This window comes from Ambystoma mexicanum, chromosome 10 (genome assembly GCF_040938575.1).
Source record: "Ambystoma mexicanum isolate Mex_15411 chromosome 10, UKY_AmexF1_1, whole genome shotgun sequence".
NCBI classification, from domain to species: Eukaryota; Metazoa; Chordata; class Amphibia; order Caudata; family Ambystomatidae; genus Ambystoma; species Ambystoma mexicanum.
In genome coordinates this window covers 305,744,888-305,758,152 of record NC_090932.1, presented here as the reverse complement: position 1 = coordinate 305,758,152, position 13,265 = coordinate 305,744,888, and the positions used below count along the sequence as shown (strand labels likewise).

The 13,265-nt window shown below is 43.1% G+C and overlaps 1 protein-coding gene across 7 annotated transcripts in view; it reads left to right on the top strand.

Moving 5' to 3' along the window:
• Positions 1–13,265, top strand: part of INPP5D (inositol polyphosphate-5-phosphatase D) — a 1,036,816-nt gene that overhangs the window by 626,226 nt on the left and 397,325 nt on the right. The gene's annotated exons all lie outside the window — the stretch shown is intronic.

Below are 13,265 nucleotides of genomic sequence, written 5' to 3'. Positions count from 1 at the left end.
ATGGTGTTTACAAGGTGGAAAAACATAGATGTCCAATGTACACAAAAGAGGTGGTCCATTTAGGTCAATCGAGCGTGGTGGACACTGATCTGTCGCCAGAGGGGTGTGACAGTGGCTGGTTGTTCTCTAGAAGTGTTTCCATTCAACGGTTACGTTTAGACCGTCTTGGACAGAGTTCAATTTGTGGACCCATTTTTGCTCGAGTTTAGTAAGGGCAATGTTGATATCACCTCCTCGTCTTTGCGGTAGAAGTTGTTGCACTACAGTCCATGTGAATTGTTCGTGGGTGTGTTTCTTCTTGGTGAAGTGTTCAACCAAAGGTTTGTCCTCGATTTGGTTTTTAATCCATGATCTGTGTTCATTGATTCTTTGTTTGACAGGTCTAATAGTTTTGCCAATGTAGATTAAGTCACAGGGACATTTGATTGCGTAGATCACATATTTGCTCTCGCAGTTGGTGTGGCTGTTCTGTTTCCATACCAGATTCTTGTGAGTGAAAATTTTGCTGTTAGTAGTATAACGGCAGGCGACGCATTGTCCGCAACTGAAGTGGCCGACTACCGGCGGCAGATTCCACAGCGTGGTGGCTGGTTTTGTGGGTTCTAGGAAGGTGTGGACCAAGGAGTCTCTTAAATTTCTATTCTTCTTGAAAGCGAACAGTGGCTTCTTTGCGAGGGTGCCTTCATTTTTGACCAAATACCAGTGTTTGTTGATGGTATTTTTAATGAGGTTACTGACTGGATTATACGTAGTTACGCACACCGTTCTGTTGTTGGGGTCTTTTTCTTTGGTCGTTAGGCAGAGGGAGCGGTCGGTGTTGGCTGCTCTTTTTTTAGCTGTCTTGATGGACTTCCTGGGGTAGCCTCTCTCTCCGAGGCGTATCTGCAGTTGTTGTGCATGGTGGTTGAATTTCTCTCTGTCAGAGCAATTTCTCCGAATACGCAGAAATTGACCATAGGGGAGATTATATTTCAAACCTTGCGGATGGTAACTGGTGAAATGGAGTAAGGTGTTCCTATCGGTGGGTTTCCTAAAGAGTTCTGTCTTCAGCGTCACTCCGGACCGATAGATGTGTAAGTCAAGAAAATTGATGTCTTGGTAGTCCCATTCAATGGTGAACTTGATGTATTCGTTCCGAGCATTGAGCCATTGGTGAAAGGCTAGTAATTCTTCCGCGCTTCCTTCCCAAATGAGTAGTACGTCATCGATGTATCGACGCCACACCTTGATGTGTGTTCTGTGGGGGTTCGTATTATGGTAAATATGATCGTCTTCGTATTGTGCCATGTATAGGTTGGCGACATCTGGGGCAAATGTGGCACCCATACTCACGCCTTTGATTTGTTGGTACATCTGTTGGCCGAACAGAAAAAAATTCTCGCCCATAGCAATCCGGATGCACTCAACCAGGAAGTTGGTAGGTATGGTGGCGGTATCAGCTCTTTTTTCGAGGCATGTTGCCAAAGCCTGTAGGCCCTCTGTTTGTGGGATGGAGGTGTATAGTGCCTCGACATCCATAGTGACCAATATAGACTGGGCAGTCAAATGTATAGAGTCTAAAATCTTGATTGTTTCTGTGCTGTCTTTCAGGTAAGAGGCCATCTTGCCCACGAAAGGCTTCATGAAAAAATCTGTATATAAGGAGAGAGGTTCCAACAGTGAATCACAGGCAGAGACTATAGGTCTGCCCGGGGGTTTGGTGGGATGCTTGTGAATTTTGGGTAGAATATAGAAAGCCGGAATTCTCGGGTGAGTTTTGTTGAGGAAAATCCTTTCTTCTTGACAAATCCACCCTTCATGTTCGGCATGCTTCGTAAGGCTCATGATCTCTTCTTGCAAACGTGGTGTCGGGTCCCTGTTCAGCATTCTGTACGAGGTTTTGTCATTGAGGAGTCGTAGGCATTCCTGGTTGTAATCTGTGGTGTTCATGATCACAATGCCGCCTCCTTTGTCAGCTGGTTTTATGGTGATGGTAATGTCCATGTTGAGGTCCTTCAGGGATTGTCTCTCTGTTGGTGACAAGTTGTCTTGGTAGTAGTTTTTTCGTTTTATTCCATCCGTGATCGTCTTCATCACGATTTTCTCAAATGTCTCAAATTCACTCGGGATAGTATGGTGAGGGGGTGAGAAGGTCGATTTGGGTTTAAAACCAGTGATGTTTTCTTTGCTCCTCTGTGATCCTTGGTTGATAGAATCTTCTTTGCTGGGTAAATACACCTCAAAAAAATACTTTAACCTCAGGGTACGGAAAAACCGTCTGAGTTCTGCTTCTGTGTTGAAGGGGTCCGCTTTGGTGGCTGGAACAAAAGAGAGGCCCCTCTCGAGGAGTGTCTGTTCAGCTTGGGCTAGGGGCCTCGAGGATAGGTTAAAGATAGGAATGATTGCTAGGGCTGGTTCGAGTACCACTGGCGCGTCCTCATGTATTGTCCGGTTTGTTGAGGGCGCCTCCTCGGGCGGCCCCGTTGTCCCCCTCTCTGAAAAAACGGATGTTGTGGCGGGGGGCCCTGATTCCTACCGCTTCCGGGGGAGCCCGGAGTACTCCCGCTAGAGGATCCGGAGCTTCCTGAGAAATTCACTACCCGGTTCCGTCTGTTGTAGTTCGTTTTTTGTTGTTGCTGGAGTTCCTCGTAGTATGTTTCTTTGAGGTAGGGGTAAGTTTTCTCCTCTACGTAATTGTTGAGATCTTTCCTAAATTTCTGTACTTTTCGTTCTACCGTTAGTTGGTTAAACTTAATAACCTCTTCTTCTAGTTTTTGTAGTTTTTGTTTGGCGTCATTGATAGTTTTGTCATCTACGAATTTCTTCTCCAGGGTCGCCAGATCTTCTCCCTGTTTCTTGCATTCTTCCTGGGCGGTGTCGATTATGAGAATTATCCAGTCGCGGCTGCATTTATTGCCCACGCCGCTAAAGTTGAGTTTGAATTTCGGATTATCGGTAAAAACCCTGGGGATGTTCTTTACTTGTAGGCCTTCAGGGATGATTCCTGCTTTTAGGTATTCTAGCATGAAAGTTCCATGCATTTCTGTTCGTACAAGTTTTTTCCTTTTTTGTAAGATGGTGTCCAATTCATCTCTGTTGGCACCCTGCGCGATGGGTCCACCTTCCGAACCTAGGGTAGTGGTTGTACCCATTAATTTCCGAAAATATTCATCCGTGTATGACACGATATTGACTTTGTCCATGTTTGTTGGAGATAGGAGGATGTCCGAGTGACTACTCCTATATATTTTGAGTTGCCCTTCAACCGTGGGTTGTACTCAATATATTTAAATCTTAGGGCACCTGGCTCGGTCCCGATTTACCCAGGTGGGTATACGTTTCATAAACAAAATAATCAGGATGGGGAGATCCTAAACAGAGGCACAGAAGTGCTAAATGTGAATGTGTCACACCCTGTGTCGAATTACGTGTCACAACTGCATCACTACCCCACACCTGTCAAAATTTAATGAATGTTGTGTGCACTTTCTGTTTTGTGTAACAGCGGGTTCTTATACCCCCTCGATATATGAGGAAACATGTATCTAAATGTAGTGCTGACCTCTATATTCCAGAGGCCTACACCTATTCGTGTTACCACTGCATAACCAACCTTGTTCGTGTCTTTCAACTATCTTCCGTGCTTATCGGAAGAAATGTAAAGTAAATTGTGGAGTTACCTACTACTTCCTGTGTGAGTACATAATAAACATTCACATTTAGCACTTCTGTGCCTCTGTTTAGGATCTCCCCATCCTGATTATTTTGTTTATGAAACTTGAGAAAGACTCAATCCATATTATAGCATCTTTGGAAAAGTGGGCTGCTGAATCTAGGTGGCTACATAAGACCTTGTGGTTAACAAGGTCAAATGCATCTGAAAGGTCGAGCAATAAGAGGAGGACTGTTTTCCCTTTATCTCGTAGCTCATCTATTTGTGCCTTCAGATCTATGAGGGCGGTCTCAGTACCGTGTTGAGGTCAAAATCCTGATTGTCGCGCTCCTAGAAGCTTATGGAGTTCCAGGAATTTTTTTATTTAATTGTAGGCGATCTTGTCCAGAATATTTAGCAAGAATGGCACTGTCGTAATTAGCCGATAGTTAGTGGGTATAAGTGGGTCTAAGGTTTGTCTTTTTAGCAGGGGCAACACCCAAGATTGTTTGAGGTTTGTGGGAACAGATCCTGATGCAAATGAGGCGTTGATGAGTTTAGAGACAAATGGAGAGAGATCTCTGGCCGCATCTTTTATAAGCTGGGCTGGACAGAGATCGCCCTGGCAGTTAGATGGCTTGAGTGAAAGGATGATTTTCTCTACCTCAAGATTGGTAGTTTTGGTAAACTTGAAGCGGGCTATGGAGTTGTGTTCCTTCAAGGGGTGGTTAGGAGTTTTGTTGTTAGAGCGGGGTGCATTAAGTGTGGCTTTTTTTTGGGCAATTTTATTTTGCGAGCTGGATACTTTGTTGTCCAGTGCCTGTTGAATGTCCGCGCACCATTTCTTATCTTTGGTGTAAGTATCCGGAATGGGGATAGGGGGTTCTAATTCCTTGAGGATGGTGAACAGTTCCCTCATACTGGAGTTGGCACTGGAAATACGTTTGTTGTATGAGTTGCGCTTGGCCAGGTAGATTTCCTTTTTATAGTGGGATGGTATTTCCATTAATTTAGTTCTGCTGTCATCTGAAGGGAGTAACCTCCATGCGGTTTCGCAGCTCCTTTTCATAAGACGAAGATCCTTTAGTTGTGGGGTGAAATACTTATTTAGGTGGGATTTGGGTTTACTCGCTCTAAGTTTCATTGGGGCAATGTTACCGAGTGTGGTTAACATAGTGTTGTTGTACTCCTCGACAAGCGTTTCTGGGTCTAGGTGATCGGCCAGCTGGTTAAGGGTGGGTAGGATAGCAGGGATCACTTTGTCCACAGTGATACTCGTTTTATTCCTAGTTAAACATGGTGGGGCAATAATGGGGGCAAGGAGGAGTGGTCTGGTAGTGGCCACTTCAAAGGATTAAAGGAAGTGGTCCGTCCATAGTTGCGGGGAGATATTAGTGATGTTGGCAGTACAGTTATAGTCTGCCACCCAATCCAGGATTCTCCCTTTGGAGTGTGTGGGCATAGTGATTTTTTGGGTTATACCAAGTTCGGCAAGGGTGCTGGCAATGGAGGCGGCATGTTTGTCTAGAGGGTCGTTAAAGCCCAGGTTGAAATCCCCTAAGAGAAGTAATTGAGACGTAATTTTGAGGTTATTGGAAATTAGGGTGTTGATATCCTCTTCAAATGTACCAATGGGTACAGGGGGTCTGTAGATAATGTGGATAGTAAGGGTCTGGGAGTTGAGTAGAGGAAGTTTAACTGTGAACACTTCACAAGAGTTGGTAGTTAGGGAGGGTGTAATTCTCATAGTTAGGCTGGATTTGGCGATGATGGCAATGCCCCGCCTCGCTTCTTGTCTCTATCCTGTCTCAATATGGTGTAGCCATCAGAGATTGCTAGTGAGAGTAGGGGTTCTGCTGCTTCATGTAGCCAGGACTCTGTAATAGCAAGGAAATCTAGATTATCTGCCAATATCAGGTCAGATATGTCAGTGGCATGAGCAGTCAGAGATCTGACATTTATTGGAGCTCCTTTAAGGTGGAGATCCACTGCCGGAGTATGTATGGGTTTCATTTTGGTATTTAAGGGTCGTGGCTTTATAATACTATGGTTGGTGATCGTAACCTTTTGGAAATTAGTTCTGTTGTTGGCTGTAGGTAGTGATCTAGTAAGGGGGTCGAACAGTCTGGATAGTCTCAATCAGAGTCTAGAATTTCTGGAGGCTAGGCTGCAAGGGTTACTTTGAGGCAGGCTTGGTAAACCCGGTGCAGGATGGTCCATAATATATGGATTGTCAAGAGATCTGTTGGAGGAATTTAGTAAGGCTCGCTCTTTGGCTATTATATGGCAGGCGAAAAGCAATCGGTGCGTAGTTAGCACTAGAGTTATAGGGGCGCAAAGGCAGTAGACTATAGTGCACATGGTGTGATGTAGCTTGGGTTATACCTTACCGTGGATAAGGGGCACCACTAGGCAATTCTTAGAACAGATGCTAATACCACTTTGATTAGATGAATCGTATAATAATCACCAATACAGTTGATGGGGATAGGCTAAATCTACTTTGTCTAAATAAAGCACAATAACCACTAATGCAGTTAATGAGGATAGGCTAAATTCACTTTGACTAAATGATGCACATAGTAACCACTGATACAATTAGTAGGGATAGGCAAGTTCCACTTTGTCTTAGTGAGGCGCAAAGTAACCATTCATACAGTTGAAGGGGATAGGCAAGAACAGCTTTGTCCAAATTATGCACATAGTCACCGCTAATAGAAGAGGTAAGGGGAGGCTAGTTACGTTTTGTCTAGGTAAGGTGTGCTGTAACACAATGTCAGTTACATATGGTAGTTAAAATGGGCTGGGATCATCAGCATATTTATGTCCAATAATAGCAAGCAAGTTATGACCAATGGGCACACAACATATGGGCAAATAGGCTCACGGCTTTGGACTGCATGCATCGTAGTACAAGCCGAGCTAGATACTTTGATAAAAACGGGGTGTAGAGATTGTGGTATTATAGATACTCGCAACGTACTACAGAACATATGGCACCGTCAATAAGCGGTAGTGGTCTGATTGAAGATTAAATGCTAATGCGTAATAAGCGAGAGGTACATTGGAGATACCTTGGGCTAATGCGGAGTAGTAATACATGTTCATATGGACCAGTCAGATATCAGAGATACAACAATAATGCGGCCAGTAAATGTACTCACAACGTTTTGCGGATCAGTGTTAGGAAGATCGTCCAGATCTATGGCGTAGAAATGTTCCTCTAGCAGACGGTGTGTCCAGTGTATCAAGCAGGACAAGTTTAAGGAGGGCTGACATGGGTGCGCCTGGTGCGAACAGGGGCAAACAGGGCTGCGAGCCTTATAAGGGCCTTGGAGGAGGCCGCCGGCTATTCCGCCTGCCGTCGTTGTTGGTTATAAGGTCTGCAATATCAAGTGCATGAGCTGGCACGGATCTGGCATTTATGAGTGCTCCCTTGATGGACAGGTTAGTGCTATCTGGGTTATTTTTAGTAATAGTGGTGTTTTCTCGCAAAGATGGAATATTAACGACTTTGCTGTTCAGGGGGTTAATAGCTTTTAATTTTGTAGGTGTGGGTTTGCTGTTGGTTTTACTTATGCCATCAATTGTTCGAGGGCATGTTGTCATGAATCTAGAGCCAAGTCTGGAGTTCCTAATTTTTGTTGGACAAGGTTGTTTGGGAGTGGGTCTTGTGGCATAGAGTTTGATCCATTGGATTGGTGTGAGTGGCAGAGAGTTACTTAGCACTGTTAGGGCAGTGCGATTAGGTTTGGTTACCTGTAGGTGGCGGGAGAGTAGAAAAGGGGAAGGACTGATACTATCCGACGGTGGTAGTCTTGAGGCCATGGATAAGGATATGCTAGATGTTCTGCATGACGTGTAGGCTGTAGTGTGTGCCTGAGTGTAGTTACTTTTGCCATTAGCAGTGGAGCCTGTTGTAAATGATGCCATTGTAGGTAATAAAAAGGGGGGAAATGTGTTTTGAATGCTCGTGATAATTAATGCGAGCAGGTTCATTTCTAGGCAAGCTAATGCTTGGCTAGGTGTGGTGTCACGTATTGGGAACAGTGGCTAGTTGTTATAAGTATGAGGGGCGGTGGTTGGCCTAGTGCGTATCATAAGTCGGGCTAGTGGATAAGGTAGTATGCTGATGGGATCTAGCAAGACATTTTATATGGAGCAGTGCAGGTATGCTATATTGGCCGAAGCGAAGCAATTTGTCTGGCTATGGTACCTAACAGCTATGATATACATAAGACGAGTTATACAAAAGCTCAGGAAACATGAATCCACATTTAAATGTATATTGAAACATACGTAAATCAGTTTGCATCACAATATGGGTAAATCAGTTTGTACTGGCAATAGGAGTAAGAGCAGAGAATTTACGTCAGTGAGCTGTACACCTTGGTAAGTAGTGGATAGCAGTAATCAAGGTTTAAGCTAGCATATAGATAGATAACCACATTAGGTAGTATGAACATTCATAGATCATAACATAATGATGAGCGGAAGCACAGCGTAAATCTGGGCGAGATATTTGCAGAAGTATTGTGATAGGGCTTTCCGCCGAGCAAAAGGAACAGAAGGTTAAAGGCACCTCAGTTGCCATGATGTAAGGTCACTTTAAAGTAAAAAGGTGACACTTGTGCGTGGCAGCAGTCTGCTTGTATTAAGGTAACATTTGTAATAGTGGTTTAAAACAGATTGTGTCTCCAAGATGCATCCTTGCAGCATGCAGGAGTTAGCGTTGGGGTGCAAGGCAATCAGAGTTATGTCAAGGCCAATGCAAATTGTCTTTCCTTACCGCCGTATCAGGTGTGATCGGCAGAGGCGTGGGCTCTAGTAACGCAGGGGATCTTAACGTCGCAGGGTAAATGATGGGGGGATAGTCAGTGGAGGGTGACTCGTGGGCACAGGGGGAGGAACGTCAATGGGCAGGGTAACGTGACCCGGGGCTCGGCGACACGGACAGGCATGGAGGGGTTCTGGCCTTTTTCTGTGGGCCTTCTAGTGTGAGGCCGGCTTCCGCCTGCCAGCAGCGTTGATTGGGCCCAATAGCATGTCACGGCCAATCCGATACTCAGAGCAGGCTGGGGGTGTTGCCTAACAGCGTGGACATGGCACAGTGGTGGCCATTTTCCAATGGTCGCTTTGTGTAAATTCAGAGCAGCAAATTCGAGTTAAGTGGCTCCAGGAGCTACAAGTAGCCGATCGATGGATTGCAATAGATGTGTTGAGGTCAGGCATGAATATCAGGAACATGGTTGTAAATGCGCTCGAGTTTTATATTAAGTGAAAGAAACGTGTAATTTCTCAGGTTGAAAGACAAACATGGAAACTCATAATTGAACTGGAAGGTGCCCGTCATATAAATGACGTGTAATGTTTACATTATTGCAGGTTCTTCATTTAAGCAGATGTTAAATGAACTATGACCAGTGAAATAACTATTCACTTCTTTTGCGTAAAGGTACATTCATTTTTTGTGTTTTGGTAATTTCACAAAGGATTTTTTGAAAACGTCCATTTCATTTACAGATAGTGATTTAACATAACTTTATCCTGCAGAACATTTATAATACAATCACCATAATTAAAACATAGAATAATAGAAAAACATCCAAAAATGTCATCATTAAATGTAAATACGTAAGAGCAAAAGTGAGTAGGCCGTAAAATAATGTAAATAAAATCATACAAATGATCGTCCCAACACTATTAAATATATACTCCGTCACAGAAGGAACCTGATCATATGTACCAATATAAAATTCAGCTAATGATAGTAAAAAAGATTAAGAACACTTTTCGGGAGCGGACGCGCTGGGAACACTTGTGTTCCCAGCGCGTCCGCTCCCGATAGCCGCCATGGAAAGGGAAAACAGACTCTGTTTTCCCTTTCCCGGCAGCCATTCTTTTCATTTTTTATTATTATTTTTTTTTCTGTTTCGAAACGCAGCAAAACAGAAAAAAAATGCCATTAGCACCCCGATCCAACGGCCCGGGGTGCTAATGGCAATAAGACCCTCGGCGGCGGGTCAAGACCGCCGCAGGTAATGCCCGGGGCTTTGTTAAGGCTTTCGCTACGCTCGGGCCTATAACTACGGCCCCGGGCATTACCTGGGGCGGTATTGGCTCGCCACCTCAGGTCTTATTGCCACAATGAAAACAAAATGGGATCCAGCACACATGCCTGCTGCAACCCAAAATGTATTGGAAAAAGATTGCTGCACTTGCCTCTTTGGCCACATCTGACTCTAGCTTTACTGTCATTGTAAACTGTCTAGACAGTCTTCAAAAGTGCTCTAAAAATGATAGCAGTAAACAGGAAATCCTGTCCCACGGTCCCTTTCTTCTTTGCAAATCCACCTTGTAAATTACAACAAATTTTCAGTGTAACACACACGGATGACCTTAGGTAGTACAAAGATTTTGATGATTTGATTAAATCGACATGTCTAGCTAAACTGTCTCTATCCCTCAATGAAGGACTACGCTGTCCCTGGGTGAAAACTGCCCCTGGGAAGAGGTGTTGCGCCGCCTATCTAACCTATTCATTTGGCGACAATTATTGAAACAATAAAAAAGTAGTTAAGAACGGGACCCAAATCTGAGGTTTATTCTGGACTAAATTCACAGTCGTCATGTCCACAACAGGAAGCTTTACCAGGTTTTGGGGATGTAAGAGTATTGGTTACCTTGAGAGCACTAAAGACTAGTGGTCAACTACTATCCTGATAGCTAGACTCAGATGAAATGCCAATATTTTGATGTCCCATTTGTTTGAGAATAGATTCTTAAAATGTCTCACCCACGAACCAGCCCCAAAAACAACAGATATATTGACACGTTTGTCAGATTTTGGTGTCAGTGCACCGGCTAATACCAGAAAATGAAGAAGGGGATGAAAGTTTGGAAGCCAGATCTCTAATGTTTTAATCTTGGGCAGTCTGTGAGACCATGAAGTGCAATCTTGCAAATGCCCTATGGAGATTTATCAGGAAATAAGGGACTTCCAAGTAGCTCGGCTGGATGAAATCCAATGACTCGGAAATCTAGAAAATAGCATCTCTTTTGCAGGACATCATTGCAGGCTAAAGTTTCAAAATTAGCAATAGTACATTGTATTGCAACAATCTTTGGTAAACCATACAACATAGTATACATTACGATTTATACATCTCACACCACAAACAGCAGTGTTTTGGTACCTTATGAGTTGGAGGTAGCAATTAATCAATCACAAAGCTTTATGTTGGCCTATTCTCCCACACATGGACGTCATTTTTGACCTCACCTCAACTAATCAGAATGTTCATGATTCAGTCAATAACTACTGGTATTGCATGCATTCCAAACAATGGAAAGCATGTTGACGCATTGAAGAAACAACAATGCAGCATCCCAGCAAGTTTTCTTTCAACAAGTCAATCTAACCTAATTTAACAGAACAAATTGTCAGCCAAAGGCCAATGCTTTCACTTTTGGAACGAAAACAGTCCACTTTAACATCACACTTAAAGCATACTCATGCTAAAATGGCTCCAATTTAATCAACTCAAGTACCTCCCCATTTGAGGCCGCATCTGGCATATGATTAGGATTGCTACATATATACGGCTGCAGGTAGAATTACATACATTCAGACATTTTTGCTTCAATGTTAGTTGTTTGGGGAGGACATCTATGGGAAGCCGTTCACATCAAAAAGACACCTTTGCGAATGTATTGATTTCAATATGTCACATTCGTAAAGGTGTAAGCATGACATGAACCACTTCCCATAGACATCGTCGTGGACTGTGACAAAACTAAGAAGGCATTGTGAAAGCTATGGGTACTGGGTCCAGAGCAGGAATTTACAAACACCGAAAGAGCAGCATACCACTCTTTCAGCTGCTTCGTATACTGGCCCCAGCCCCCTGCCTTATGGGTTGCAGCAAGACCCAAAGGCAGTTCCAACAAGCAACAACCCTAAAAGTGTGCAGGACTAACTGACAATCCACCCTTTCCTCTTTGACACGAATCATAAATTGTGTGGAAGAGAGCACCTGTTTCCAGGCATCACAAAAGAATACAGGTGTCAAATGAGTGTTCGATTTATGTGTTCTGGCACCTGTGGTTAATCCAACACTATTACCCCCAAACAAGCAGTGCTTTTACAACACTCCACTCTGCAACATCTGGTGCTCAACCATGAGCATGCTCAATCCCTTTGCAACCAACCGACGGTTGAGCCTTCGCCCACCTCGGTTTGTCAATATAGTAATGTTTTGCACTTATTTTACTGTTCCCCAAAAAGACAAGGGTTCAGATCCTTGGCCTTCAGCACTAGTCTTGTAGGGCTACCGCTCTCCAAGAAGGGAATGTCTTAAACAGTGAATTGTGCCTTGCATGAGATATTATCAACAATTCACATATCGCTGACTGCTGGATCATCCGAGAGCTCGCGTATTAGAGGATATGGCCACCACTGCAAAATTCCTAGGTGATATTTTTCTTTTTGGCATTTGCATAACTGCAATCTAAAAGTCGCTGTGCAGATTTTCAAACCATTCCTGTCTTGATATCATGTGCCTGGTGGACTCCCAAGAGATGAGCCACCACAATAAATTGCAATCAGTGTTGATAAGGTACTCAGATGTTTCCACAACTGTTAATTATTATTTCAATATATCACTGTTCTGCTTTATTCTATTATCATTTCGATTTTTTTTTTGGTGTTTTTTCCCTTCCTTTCCCTTCCTTAATGCTACCCTCCCCATTACTCCCCTTTTCTTATACTCAATTAGTCTTAGTAACTCGAGCATATAAAATTAATTTCATACTAACTGGATTCGTAGATAATATTTTACAAATTTCTTAAAGTTAATTAATGTCATGCTATAGCTGTTCCCTAATTATTAGTGTACAAATGCTTAATATGAGCTTAAGTGCTTTGTTATATAATTGATATTTCATACACACTCAGATTGTAATTCTTTACTCTGGAATACATAAAATAAAAACATTTAAACTCAAAAAAATATTATTTCAATTATCAATTCCACTCAATACTTGAGAATTATTTTTCCGCTGGCCATGGGCATATGGTCACGTTTCAGCAATGATTTTCCTTTTTTAACTGCCACGGTTAAGTTCCACTCATACTTTCCAATGCTGTACATGAGTATTTTATTTTATTTCTAAAACTACTTTACACTTGATAGAGTCTCATGCATTCTGCCATTTGCCAGATACCAGTGCCAGTTTGATCTGACATTTGCCAGACATAAACTGGCTACTGGCATTGCTGTTGGATGTCCTACATACATCAACCTTCATGTGTTTTCTTTCGCTTTTGTGCCTACACCAAATCTCCACCTTATTTAAATGTGTATGTGTTGGAATGCATGAAACGACTCCATTTTGCATTCATGGACCTTTCCTCCACCTTTGACCACGTAGACTTGTAATCCTTATAGTCAATTTTGAGGGCATTGATATTCCCAGTAATTGTCTGTATACACTGATTGAGCAACGCACCAACACCCGTCCTTCTGTAAGGAATGCCGCTGAATGGGGAAACATGGACATATGTGAAGGGCGTCCAACAAGGGTGAGGGTTAGATATGCTTCTGTTTAATTTTAACGTTGGTTTGAGTAGTGT